This window comes from Zingiber officinale, chromosome 6A (genome assembly GCF_018446385.1).
Source record: "Zingiber officinale cultivar Zhangliang chromosome 6A, Zo_v1.1, whole genome shotgun sequence".
Taxonomy (NCBI): Eukaryota; Viridiplantae; Streptophyta; class Magnoliopsida; order Zingiberales; family Zingiberaceae; genus Zingiber; species Zingiber officinale.
The window spans coordinates 19,317,170-19,330,003 of NC_055997.1; positions in this window are offsets into that span (position 1 = coordinate 19,317,170).

The following is a 12,834-nucleotide window of genomic DNA, read 5'->3' on the forward strand; positions in this document are numbered from 1 at the left end:
TCGATGAAACTCAAAGTCAGAACCGGACAGTCAGAAGCTGTCAAATTTCAGTTTATATATATTATTTGATGTTTGGACTAACTTTATTTTGCAAAAAATAAGGGACTGGAAAAAGTTGGTCCGGGCACCCTGAGCTGGTCTGGGCGCCCGGAGTCGGTCTAGGTGTCCGGAACTCAAAAGTTATCACCAAATTGATGTGGCGTGCGCGGAGTGGTCGAGCCACATGATCCAAGCGCCCGAAGAGGTTCCGAGCGCCCAGAACAACCTATAAAAGCAGCTTCTGTTGGTGCGGGAAGCATCCGATGATCGAACCTTGGTTTTGATAATGGCAAAGGATTCAAAGTTAAGTTAGTGTGTGATCTAACATGTTTGAATGAGTGTTTCAGAAAAGTCCTAGCTGCGGTTAGGCAGGTGAAAAACCCTAAGGGGTGGTAACTTTAGGTCCTAGGGGGCGGTAACCCTAGGTGGAGGAAAACCCTAAGGGGCGGTAACCTTAGGTCCTAGGGGGCGGCGGTAACCCTAGGTGGAGGAAAACCCTAAGGGGCGGTAACCTTAAGTCCTAGGGGGCGGTAACCCTAGGTGGAGAAAAACCCTAGGGGGTGGTAACCCTAGGTCATAGGGGGTGGTAACCCTAGGCGGTAAGTCCAGTCGGTCTGGAGGATCGGACTGGCATCAGGTAATCTCTCCTGAGGGGAGTAGGTGAGGACGCGTTCCCCATAGAGGGAACAGTAGGCGTCGGGTCGACCTAGGGTTTCCGGTTGGAAATCCGAAGTCAGACTCGGACAGTCCGAAGACTGTTTTATCATATTCTAACATTGTCTTGCAGGGTATTTTTGCTCGGACTAACCTTTGTTTGCAGGTGAGGAACCTGCTGGAAAAAGGTGGTCCGGGCGCCCGGAGGTCCGGGCGCCCGGAGGTCCGGGCGCCCGGGACCAAGTTTTATCCCCTGCGCGACTTCGCCACGTGGAGCATCCTGGTTGGTTGGCCACGTCACACTCCAGGCGCCCGGAAAGGATCCAGGCGCCCTGAACATCATATAAAAAGAGGGTTGAGGTGCAGCTTGAAAACAACAATTGAACAAGCCTTCCTTCTGCTGTGTGCTGCTCAAGAAACGACTCTAAAGTGCTGTTACAGTCGCCGACGACCTAAAGCTTCAGTTATTATTTTGTTGTCGGTATTATTTCAATTCCAGTTGTACTTATTTCCGTGTACTTATTCACAATATTATAGTTGTTGCCCACCGGAAGCGATCAAGGATCGCGGGCCTTCGAGTAGGAGTCGCCTTAGGCTCCGAACGAAGTAATTCTCTGTGTCTCTGTGTTTGACTGTCTTTATTCCGCTGCTTATTACTCTATTAGTTTCACGTACGATTTACGATTTCGAAAAATGAAATAGCCACGAGTGCTATTCACCCCCCCCCTCTAGCGCTTTCGATCCATCAATTGGTATCAGAGCGGGGTCATTTTGAATCGGTGCAACCACCATTCAAAATATTTTTTGTGGTATTTTTTATTTTCGGAGTCGATTAGAATTTAGCCTCATAGCTATATTCTAATTCTTTTTTTTTCTCGAATCGGTTTTTTTCTCGGAATTGGTGCAACACCACCCGAGTTCGTGATCCATTCTTTTTCCCTACCGCACTACTAAGCCAGGACCAAGTCCTGGGACAATTTTTTGGTTGTTTTTTCGCTTTAGGTAAAACTGAAATGGCCCTTCAAGAAGGCTACAGTATTGCCCGCCCGCCGCTATTCACCGGAGACGACTTCGGGTACTGGAAAGGTCGGATGGAGGCATATCTCTAGACTCACTTTGAAGTCTGGATGATTGTCAAAACCGGATTCAAACGACCATCTGACACCACCGGCAAACCACTGCCGTACGAGGACTGGGATGCATCCTTAATCAAGAAAGTGGAAGCTAATGCCAAGGCAACCTGCACCCTCCAGTGTGGCCTATCAAAAGAAGAACTCAACCGCGTCGGCCCCTTCAACAGCGCCAAAGAATTGTGGGAAAAGCTAATTGAACTTCACGAAGGGACATCCGACACCAAAGTAAGTAAAAGAGACTTAATTTTTAATAAATTATTTAACATCAAATTGCAGGAAGGTGAAACAGCCGCCCAACTCCATGCCCGGATTCAAGATCTGCTCAATGGTCTTCATGCGATTGGACAGAAGGTAGACAACCGGGACATCATAAGGTATTCTCTAAACGCCTTTCCAAGGAACACCTTGTGGGCATCCATGGTAGATGCCTACAAGGTCTCCAAGGACTTGTCTACCATTAAATTAGATGAACTGTTTGCAGAATTCGAACTTCACGAACAGACTAATGCACGCCCGACCGAGAAAGGGTTGGCTTTGGTTGCAGGAACAGGGAGATCGCGTGAGTCAAAGGTCAAGCGAAGAACCGAACCTGAGTCAGAAGAAGAACCAGACTCAGAAGACGACGATGAACTCACAATCGAAATAGTCAGCTTAGTAAAGAAGCTCTGCAAAAAGAAGGGCTTCAACAAAAAGGATCTCAGAAAGGCCATTCAGTCTAAAGAAGCCCAACCATGCACGAAGGGCAAAGTGCAATCAGAAGGGTCACATCAAGGCGAATTGCCCGAACCAGAAGGATCCAAAGAAACCCAAAAGAAAGAAGGCATTGAAGGCAACATGGGACGAGTCTTCTTCCGAGGAATCCGACGATGAAGAACAAGAACAGACGAACTTTCTTGCCATGACAACCCGGGACTTCACCAACGGATCCGGAAGTGAGGACGAATCGGAAGTCGAGTCCGAGAGAAGCCACGGATCCACATCCGTTTCCGAAGGGCCGAACCCCTCTGTAAGTAAAAGTCGGTTATATAGTTTAATTAATTATTTAATGCATAAAGTAGCTAAGTCTAAGATTCGAATTAAAGCGCTTCTAATGGAGGTAACACTCCTTAAAGAAACGCCTAACAACGAACCCTTAACTGATCAAGTTCAGACTGGAACCTCAACTCAAGTTCAAAAACTTGAGGAAGAGAATTCCAATATGAAAAGTCAAGTCAAGGATTTGAAAACAACTCTAGAGCGATTTTCCTTGGGATCCAAGAATCTTGACTTAATTCTTGGAACTCAAAGGGCAATCTACAATCGAACTGGACTAGGATATAAAAAGAAGTATAAATCTTACCTATCCTTAATAAAACCAAATAGAAAAATGGTCCAAGCATGGGTTGCCAAGTCCAACCTGATCAATCAAGTTGGACTTGGATATTATTGGGTTCCTAAGGATCAAATACATTACCTCAATAAACCTTATCGAGGCTATGATCCAGGGGGAGCTAAAACAATAAAAATCCGAAATTAATCTAAAAACTCAAAATTTTAAAATTCGAAATTAATTATTGAAATTCAAAATTCAAATTCGAAATTAATTATTCATTCAAATTCGAAATTAATTATTAAAATTTTTCAAAATTAATTATTAAAATTCAAAATTCAAATTCAAAATTAATTATTAAAATTCAAAATTCAAAATTCAAAATTTGAAATTAATCTAAAAACTCAAAATTTAAAAATTTAAAATTAATTATTGAAATTCAAAATTCAAATTCGAAATTAATTATTATTCAAAATTCAAATTCGAAATTAATTATTAAAAATCAAAATTCAAAATTCGAAATTAATCTAAAAACTCAAAATTTAAAAATTCAAAATTAATTATTGAAATTCAAAATTCAAATTCGAAATTAATTATTCATTCAAATTCGAAATTAATTATTAAAATTTAAAATTCAAATTCGAAATTAATTTAAAATTCATATTCAAAATTCAAAATTCGAAATTAATCATTCAAAATTCAAAATCAATTATTAAAATTAAAATTTCAAAAATCCGAAATTAATCTAAAAAATCAAAATAGAAGGAGGGTCCAAAATAGCTGGCAACTCCGAAATCTATTTACCCGACTGGGTAACCGAACTTAATCTACCCGAAATGGGTAAACAAGAGTAGATTACCCGACAGGGTAAATAAGGATAGATTAAAAGGGTTAGATTTAACTTGAAACGCAGTACTGGTGAAGTTTTTGGATGATAGTACGTTGGGGAAACTTGGGCATCGCATGTCTAGGAAGATATGGCTTCGACCTGGTGCATTTGGCCAAGTGGAACTAACCGAAGCTACCCTTAAATGGATCCTAACTAGTTAGACCAAGGTTTAGTATTAAGCTCAGTGGGTAGGACTATTTGGGAAACCTCGAAGGCATGGTTACTTTAATGAGCTCCTTGTGACTCACCATAACCCAGAAGTTTATCCAAAGAATGCTTACTTGTTGAACTCAAAGCTAAACCCGAATCTAACATAAAGTTAAACAAAACCCTATAAATTGAACTAATTCATCTCACAGAATAATAGGAGCCCCTGATTGAAAACATAGATCGGGTGAGATGACTAAGCAAACTCAATTTTAAATCTTACTTAAGTTAAGTTAAACATTTTTCAAGATTAAATTAACTCAAAAATCTCCAAACTACTTAACTTAAAATCAAATTAGATCAAACGTTTTTTAAACATTTTTTAATCAAATTAAATGTTATTAAATTAAATTAAAGTAAAAAAAAAACGAACGAAACAAGGTCAAAAACCGGGGGCGGGCGCCCCCGGTATTCGGACTCAGGGCGCCCGCAGAGAACCCGGACGCCCCGCCTCACACGACCCCGGGCGCCCGGACTCCCTTATATATAGGGGGCAGGGGGCAGGGGCCGCCCCCTACCTTTGCACCTAAGTCTTCCTCCTTAAAGCTTCTTAGCTTTTCTGCGAAGATTTTTAAAATTTAAATTTTTCGCGGTTGATACGGAGTCGTGACTCAACCGAGGTCGTCAGTTCTAAAATTTATTACAATGGCTCCTCGGTAAAATTTCCATCCCCTCCTAAACTTTATTTCTTATAATGCTTGTTATTTCCTAGTGTAATATTAATTTGAAATTTAGGAAGCGTTCTAAATCTGGTGCTGGGCCCTCTACACCTAGCATTGACCCTAAGTTTCCCACCGAAGAACTTAGGATTAAGTTTATGTCAACAAATTACATGGCCATTAGAACCAAATGTATAGATAGATCGTTCTTTCTACGCTCTTGTATTCCAGTCTCCGAGGCTATAAGCCACTATAGGTTGCGAAACCTTGTTGAGTGCACCAGCCCAGTAAACATAAGTTTATGTGCCGAATTTTACAACAACCTAGTGAAAGTAGACGACTACTCCTATACCACTAAGGCAGCTGGCACGGATATCACATTATCTCCCACCACCATTCGTGAGTTTCTAGGGTTACGAGAGTCATCCTGCACCTTCTTATGCTATCCTCCTAGAGAGCTACCTTTTGGAGATCTCTACTCACACATTACCCTCGATACGATTTATTCGTATTTCTTTGAGGACCAGCATGATCCCACTGAGACCCAGTTTAGGTCACTTAACCTTAGAATTCAGGACTACGCCCTTTATAGAGTTCTAGTGCTTTGTATTCTACCGCTGACCACTCACGACATTGCGGTGATGCGTCCATTTCACTCCTTTCTTCTCTATGCCCTGTGTCATAGGTTAGACATAGACATCAGCCTGCACATCTTTTCCACTATTATTTACGCAGCCGGATACGTGACCAGCAGACGAGTACATATGCCTTACTGTCATATTCTGACAGCTTACATGTCCTCATTGCACATTGATGTCACCGGAGGTGACATCCGCCACATGACCGAGTTTGACATCATAGGAGCTAGGAACTTTTCCCTAGCAAATATCCATATAGACGATGAGGGTACCATGTCCTGGCGTAGGGGGGCACAACACCAGCAGGCAGGGAAGGCAGAGTAAGATGAGTTCATGTTGGCACTATTTCCTGAGGAGGCTGCTCCTGCCCCACCACCACCTCGAGCACCACACCCAGCTCCTCGCACTCTAGCTGATCGAGTTTCCGGACTAGAGAGGGCTATGTCGAGTCTCCAGCACGAGAGCTCCGAGTTTCATCAGTCCATGCGGCGAGAGGTCTCCGATCTTCGACGAGAGGTCCGACAGGAGGTCTCCGACTTACGACGAGACGTACGGCAGGAGCTCTTCGACCTGCGCCAAGATCTACGAGAGGACGATCGGGCTCGTCACACTGAGCTCCTGACACTACTCCGGTCGCTGGGTTCTGGACCACCTCCCTCATCATCTCAGTAGCTCTGACTGTAGCTCTATTATGACTCTAATACAGCATGTAGCAACTCTATTATGACTCTGTTATCTATTTAATCTAATAGACTGGTTTACTTCATACTTGATTGACTATACCTTAATCTAATAGATTAGTCTTTTAATAACATTTTCAAAATTCTAGGCAAAACTTGATTTTTCAAAATCCCTACCTTACTAGACTTTCAAAAGTTGGGTTTAGCCTAGGATTTCCCCTAGAAATCATGTTCCCTCAGGACTCAGCCAGAGCATCTCACAAACACCTAGGTATACCTTGATTGTGTTTGTAAAACATAGAACGGTGTGAGATGCATAGGGTACAGCCTGGACTCGAGAATGCTTATTTCTGTGCATCAATATGAGTCTGGGCGTTAAATATGTCACTAAAAGTAATCAAATCAAGTCTTCCAGCATTAGTCAAATCTAACTGGATCAATTGACTTGACTTGACTAACCAAGTGAACACTGTTGTCCTCTAGGCAATCAGCAAGTAGCTAAACGGTTAGACAGTTGGTGGAGGAGATAATAAGTTTAAGCATCTCTGTACTTAAGGGATCTGATACCTGATCAAAACAAATCTTGACTCATGCTTGGACTTTAGGGCTCTGATACCTTACTAAAACAAATGGCAAGCTATTAAAAAATATATATATATAAATAAATAAGGTTATCACTTCTCCTTTGCCTTAAGTATTCTTGAAATTCATTTCAAAAACATGTCTTAAACAGCTTTCTCAAAAACCTTCTCCAAATTTAAAACTTTCAAGTGTCCTCTACTTTGAAAATTTTTGTTAGAAAGGCATTTAAGCTGAAACTTTTTCAAAAATTCGTTAAGTTAAAATTATTTAAAACTTTGAATTTTTTTTAAGTTAAATTTTTTTCTGAAGTGGAGAAAATTTTTTGAAGTTGAAAATTTTGTTAGAAAATTTCTAAAGTTGAAAATTTTGTTTGAAAACCTTTTAAAGTTGAAAATTTTGTTTGAAAATCTCTGAAATTGAAAATCTTGTGCTTTGAATTTTTTTTCAAAAACTAGCTCATTTTTTATATATGGCAAAGGGGGAGAGTAGAGAAATTTAATTCAAAGAAAGAGTAGAGAAATTCAAAGAAAATATTTTAAAAGGGAGCCTGTATTAAGGGGGAGCGATGTTTATCTTGCTATCACGCTTATCCTGTTTCTTGTGCTTATACATATCTTTTACTTAACATTGAATTTCGGTTGCCATTATCAAAAAGGGGGAGATTGTTGGTGCGGGAAGCATCCGACGATCGAACCTTGGTTTTGATAATGGCAAAGGATTCAAAGTTAAGTTAGTGTGTGATCTAACATATTTGAATGAGTGTTTCAGGAAAGTCCTAGCTGTGGTTAGGCAGGTGAAAAACCCTAAGGGGTGGTAACCTTAGGTCCTAGGGGGCGGTAACCCTAGGTGGAGGAAAACCCTAAAGGGCGGTAACCTTAGGTCCTAGGGGGCGGTAACCCTAGGTCCTAGGGGGCGGTAACCCTAGGTGGAGGAAAACCCTAAGGGGCGGTAACCTTAGGTCCTAGGGGCGGTAACCCTAGGTGGAGAAAAATCCTAGGGGGTGGTAACCCTAGGTCATAGGGGGTGGTAACCCTAGGCGGTAAGTCCAGTCGGTCTGGAGGATCGGACTGGCATCAGGTAATCTCTCCTGAGGGGAGTAGGTGAGGACGCGTTCCCCATAGAGGGAACAGTAGGCGTCGGGTCGACCTAGGGTTTCCGGTTGGAAATCCGAAGTCAGACTCGGACAGTCCGAAGACTGTCAGTTATTACTTACTGTGTTTTATCATATTCTAACATTGTCTTGCAGGGTATTTTTGCTCGGACTAACCTTTGTTTGCAGGTGAGGAACCTGCTGGAAAAAGGTGGTCCGGGCGCCCGGGACCTGTCACGACTTCGCCACGTGGAGCATCCTGGTTGGTTGGCCACGTCACACTCCAGGCACCCGGAAAGGATCCAGGCGCCCTGAACGTCATATAAAAAGAGGGTTGAGGTGCAGCTTGAAAACAACAATTGAACAAGCCTTCCTTCTGCTGTGTGCTGCTCAAGAAACGACTCTAAAGTGCTGTTACAGTCGCCGACGACCTAAAGCTTCAGTTATTATTTTGTTGTCGGTATTATTTCAATTCTAGTTGTACTTATTTTCGTGTACTTATTCACGATATTATAGTTGTTGCCCACCGGAAGCGATCAAGGATCGCGGGCCTTCGAGTAGGAGTCGCCTTAGGCTCCGAACGAAGTAATTCTCTGTGTCTCTGTGTTTGACTGTCTTTATTCCGCTGCTTATTACTCTATTAGTTTCACGTACGATTTACGATTTCGAAAAATGAAATAGCCACGAGCGCTATTCACCCCCCCCTCTAGTGCTTTCGATCCATCAGCTTTGACCAGGAGCTTCAGTACAACACAACGAACGACTTTTGTTTCTTCGAGCTGCTCAGAAAATGCTTCCACAACGCCCGAAAGATCCGACGACGATTCGTCTAAAGATTTCCTCATACGAAGTTGTCGATATTGTTTTATTTAAAAGTTAATTGTACTACGACTGTAATCATTTTATATTGTTTGGATTGATTAGTGATTGTCCATCGAAAGCACTCTTATGTGTGAGCCTTAAAGTAGGAGTCGTCACAGGCTCCAAACCAAGTAAAATCTTGGACTTGTTAGCATTGTTGTGTTTTCTTTTCTTTCGTTATTCCGCTACGTATTTACTTAAAACGAACGAAATAGCCATGAGCGCTATTCACCTCCCCTAGCACTTTTTTGATCCTACAATTGGTATCTTGGCCACGCCTTTCATTTTTTTTCTCCAAAACTTTTTTTGAAAAATTCATTTTCATCTTTTTACCATTAGTCGGTATTAGCGAAATATCACATTTTCAAAAATTTCTAATAATATGTTTTTAATATTTTCATTAACATTTTATTATTTTTTCGAAATTAGTAAATTTTTTTCTCCCGCACTACTAATCTAAGACCAAGTTTTAGGACATTTGTTTATTTTTCTTTTGTGTGAGAGATTCTTGTTTTAATTGCCCACCAAGAAGGTTACAGCACGACTCGCCCGCCTCTCTTCTCCGGTGAAGATTTTGGCTATTGGAAGGGTCGAATGGAGTATTACTTCCAAACCCAACTCGAGATGTGGGTGATCATCAAAATCGGCATCTCACTCCCACTAGACAATACTGGAAAACCAGTATCATGTGAGAACTGGGACGCAAGTCTGATAAAGAAGGTCGATGCCAACACTAAAGTGGCATGTACTCTTCAATGTGGTTTAACAAAGGAGAAGCTAAACCGAGTAGGCCCGTTCTCAAGTGCCAAAGACTTGTGGGAGAAGCTAATTGAATTGCATGAAGAGACCTCCGATACTAAGATAAGTAAAAGAGAGTTAATTTTAAATAAGTTGTATAACATAAAAATGCAGGAAGGTGAATCTGCGAGTCAACTACACGCACGCATCCATGACCTTCTCAACAGTCTCCACACAATCGGACAAAAGGTAGAAAATCGCGACATCATCAGGTATGCATTAAATGTATTTCCTAGGAACACCTTGTGGGCATCAATGGTAGATGCTTACAAGATCTCTAAGGACCTTTCCTTCATTAGATTAGATGAATTATTCTTAGAGTTTGAATTACATGAACAAACTAATACATCTATGACCGAGAAAGGTATTGCTTTGATTGCAGGTACGAGCAGAACGTAGCAAGCAAAAGCAAAGCGCAGAACTGAACCCGAGTACGAAGAAGAATCGGACTCAGATGACGAAATCACAGCCGAGCTGGTAAATCTGGTACGAAAACTCTACAAGAAGAAGAAATGATTCACCAAGATAACCTGTTACGGTTGCAACAAGAAGGGACACATCAAAGCCAACTATTCAAACCAAAAGGAAACAAAGAAGCAAAGGAAGAAGAAAGCACTACAGGCGACATGGGATGAGTCTTCTTCAGAAGACTCTGACGAAGAGCTCGAATAGACGAGCTTCCTCGCGCTTACGGCCCGGGAACAAGTCGACGAATCAAAAACCAAGAGTGAGTCGAAAACAGAATCCGAGAGAATCCACGGATCCGTATCCATTTCTGAAGAGCCTAACCCCACTGTAAGAACCTCTCAATTAAATAAATTGCATAATTTAGTTAATTATCTCATGTGTAAATTAGCCAAATCCAACCTCCGAGTCAAGTCACTCCAAAAGGAGGTAACCATCCTTAAGGAGGAGACTAAACTAAGTCTTTTGACTGAACCGGTTCAAAATGGAAGTTCAACTCAAGTCCAACAACTTGAGGAAGAAAATTCCAATTTGAAAACTCAAGTTAAAGAACTCAAGGATACATTAAAATGATTCACCTTGGGTTTCAAGAATCTTGATCTAATTCTTGGAAAACAAAGAGTCATTTACAACCGATCCGAACTTGGATTTAAGGCTAAACAAAAATACAAGTCTTACTTATCACTTGTAAATAGAACTAATAGAAAAATAGTCCAAGCATGTGCCCCCAAGTCGAACTTGGTTAATCAAGTTGGACTTGGTCAATATTGGATCCCCAAGGATTAAATCTACTACCTTGATAGACCCTATCAAGGCTATAATCCAGGGGGAGTCAATAGAAAGATCATCTTTATCGATAAATAGACTTATTTGATGCTTGTTTTACTACTTTTATTATACATGCTTAGAATAGGATAGATAAGGACCTAGGCGTGATTTACAATTGACTAGTTAGACATAGGAGTTTCAAAAATAAAATTAAATATCTAATTTCTTTGAAAGATTTTGTCTAGAAGTGGTGGATGATCTCATATCCAAGAAGACCTAGTGCCTCACCATAGCCTGGAAGCCAATCTTTGAAATGAATATTTAATTAACTGATTGTAAAACCCGAGTCTAACTCAAATGTAAATCAATCTTTAGATGATAATCTAAATCAAAAATAAAATTAACCATCTCACAAAAACCTATAAGGTTCTCTGATTGATAATTTAGAAAAGGGTGAAATTGACTTAGGTAAAAGAGTCATTCTAGTGGAACTTTTCATTGCATTGGATTAACAACCACCAATGTTGTAACTAAGTAAATTATGGTCTTCTTACTTATTGTTTTTTAGTTATTTTTTTTATATTATTTGATTGATTAATATTGTAACCTTGTTTAGTTCAAAAGCAAGAGATTTTGGCTAACTTCTTTTCAGGACTGTTCACCCCCTTTTAGTCGGCTTAATACGGACCAACAATGAACTTAATCTTGAGTCGCTCCGCCTCAACCTTCACCTCTTCCAACTCTTGACTGAGAGAGATTTATTGAGCCTCCAACTCGGATCTAATCAAGCTCACATAACTCATTGGGACTGAAGAAAGTTGGGTACTTGGAAAGTGAAGTCCACTATCTTGGCCCACAGCTGCAACAGAAGATCAAAATTGAATCACTAACTAACTTGAATAACAACCTCACTCTGACACTATAAAGTCTACTATTTCTTACTCTAGTTGAGTCCAGAGATACTGACTAAGAGAAGGATTTATCATTTAGAGCTTTATCAACAACCTCCCAGGTGCTCACCATATTGTGAGTTAATCTTATTATTACCGAGTCCCAAGGAGCTCAGAGAGTATCTTGTCCATGGGCGTGCTTGGCGTCAAAGACAAACCTCGACTTGCCCACTGATGTGATGTTGACGACTCAAGGTGACTAGTAGAGCCTAATGGAAGTGTACATGATGAACTTGGATCAATAAGACGGAACTTAACATCATTGATTCCAAATTTAACTTATCTGTTCTTAATGGTTTAGATTTGAATTGCAAGCAGAACTTAACACTATTGATTCAAATCCACCTATGTTATTAATTCCGTTAAATATTAATTTCCAAAATTGGCTTCCAGGACTACATGGTGAGACACATGGCCTTCTTGGATATGGGAGCAACCACCACTGCCTAGACAAAGTCTTTTAAGGAAAGCTAATATTTAATTTCCTTAAATAACTCTAGGTTAATCAAAAAGAACAATTGAATCACAAATTCGAAAAATAAAAGAAAAGAAACACAACTTCGAAACAAATCCGAAAACTCTAGAATCATATGCCTCTTGTGTTTGGTATTTCCAAAAATAACTATACAAAGAAAACTAGTATGATGCGAAAAATAATTACTAGTTATACCTTTCTCTGTAAGCAAATAACCTCTTGATCTTCTACCGTATTCCTCTTCTTATCCTGGACGTTGTGTGGGCAACGATCTACCGAAATGAGAATCCACCTAAGCCACCTTCTTCTCCAAGCAAGATTCGGTCACCAAATAAAGTCCAAGAGATGTGAGGTTCGGCCACCACCGCCAAGCTCCAAGGGATGCTAGAAACAAAGCCTCCTTTCTCTCCTTCTTCTCCTAGCTAGAACCGACCACCAAGGACTACTCTTATGTTGATGTTGCCGGCCACAAAGGAGGAAGAGAAGAGAAGGAGAAGAGACCCTAGGGCCGGCCACACCAAGGAGGAAAAGAGAGGAAGAAAAAGAATAAAATCGTTAGCCATGAAGGCACCTCTACCCCCTCTTTTATAATCCTTAATCTTGGCAAATAAGGAAATTTAAATAATAACTTCCTTAA